The following is a 1,757-nucleotide window of genomic DNA, read 5'->3' as shown; positions in this document are numbered from 1 at the left end:
TAAGAGGACTTGGAGCTGGGTATTCGATAACTGAGCCAGACAGGAAGAGGGACAGACAGGGCTCTGGGGCAGTAACGGCATCCTGGCTGGCCTCCTGAAGCCCTTGAGGAATATACCTAAGACACTAGTGACCTTTCATTAGTTTTGACTCTAGCTCAGGTTAACTGTGACAGACTAAATTATGAGTAAATATGGCTTGCAATAGGAAGTTTCCACTCAAGAGACCACCCTATCTCTTTGCCATCGGGCGGCATCTCTCGGCATGAAGGCCGAGTTGTGCAGTTTCAGTGGTTACAAGATCTACCCAGGACACCGCCAGGACCGACGGGAAGGTTTTCCAGTTTCTTTATGCAAAATGCGAGTCCGCATTCCTTTCCAAAAGGAATCCTCGGCAGATAAACTGAGCTGTCCTCTACAGAAGAAAACACAAAAAAGAACAGTAGCAAGAAATTCAAAACAAAAGAACTCGCCGAGCAGTCAAATTCCAGCGTGCCATCGCTGGTATATCCCTTGCTGATTATCATGGCCAAGAGGAACCAGAAACCAGAAGTCAGGGAAGCTCAGCGAGAGCAGGCTATCCGGGCTGCCAAGAAAGCAAAAAAGGCTAAGAAGACAGCAATGGCTGCTGCCAAGGCCCCTACAAAAGCAGCCCCTAAACAAAACATTGTGAAGCCTATGAAGGTCTCTGCTCACCGGGTTGGTGGAAAACACTAACCTGGTAGATCAGAGTTTCGAATAAAGTTCTATCTAACTCTAAAAAAACAAAACAAACAAAAAGAGACCACCCTATAAACTAGGAGCCCAAAGCCAAGTAACTAAAAAACACTGCAGCCACTTCTTGGTGTCTGGGGTAGCGTTCACTGTCAGCTACAAACTGATGGTATAGATGTGAGAACAGAGAAGTTAGTATAATCGCCAGCACTTGAACTTGAGACACCTACAAGGTTGGAGGGTAGAAACACTGGGCAGTGAGAAACATCTAGCTGATGGTCAAGGTCAAAGCTACAGTCAGGGATGGACAGAGACGCAGCACTTGGTCATCTGCTTTGTGGGAGTAGGGGGCAGGCATAGAATGTGGGCCCTGGCTCAACCCATGGCAGCCCAGAGAATTAACCAATCTCGATAGAAACCACCTCAGCCTTTGCCCAGTATCTGCCATTGCTCTAAAAAACTCCTCGACACAATGCCTTCCTTCCCACTCAGAAACCCCTTTCCTCAGTTTCTCACTTCTGTAATATAACTTTTTTTTTTCCTGGTTTTTTAAGACAGGGTTTCTCTGTGTAGCTCTGGCTGTCCTGGAACTCACTTTGTAGGCTAGACTGGCTTTGAACTCACAGAGCTCTACCAGCCTCTGCCTCCACCTCCCGAGTGCTGGGATTAAAGGCATGTACCACCAACACAACATCCTACTGGTCTCTCTCTCTCTCTCTTTTTTTTTTTTTTGGTTTTTCAAGACAGGGTTTTTTTGTATATATCTTTGGAGCCTATCCTGGCACTCGCTCTGGAGACCAGGCTGGCCTCGAACTCACAGAGATGCACCTGCCTCTGCCTCCTGAGTGCTGGGATTAAAGGCGTGCGCCACCAATTCCTGGCTTGGTCTCTTCTTAATCACCACTAATTTTTCAGCTCCAGCTGACCAGCATCAAGTATCCCAACAAAGCAAAGGTTTCACTTTAGTAGTTCTGGTACCCTCTTAATCATAGCTGTTTATCTAGCCCCAGCTAACCAAAACCACGGATTCTTAATTTAAAAAAAAA

At 46.6% G+C, this 1,757-nt stretch overlaps 1 pseudogene; it reads left to right on the top strand.

Annotated features, from left to right (window-relative positions):
* The first annotated feature begins 259 nt into the window (after positions 1-259).
* On the top strand, positions 260-714 carry LOC100764347 (annotated as a pseudogene).
* The last annotated feature ends 1,043 nt before the right edge of the window (positions 715-1,757 follow it).

This window comes from Cricetulus griseus, chromosome 7 (assembly GCF_003668045.3).
Source record: "Cricetulus griseus strain 17A/GY chromosome 7, alternate assembly CriGri-PICRH-1.0, whole genome shotgun sequence".
Lineage (NCBI taxonomy): Eukaryota > Metazoa > Chordata > Mammalia > Rodentia > Cricetidae > Cricetulus > Cricetulus griseus.
This window is presented reverse-complemented; position numbering and strand designations above follow the sequence as displayed.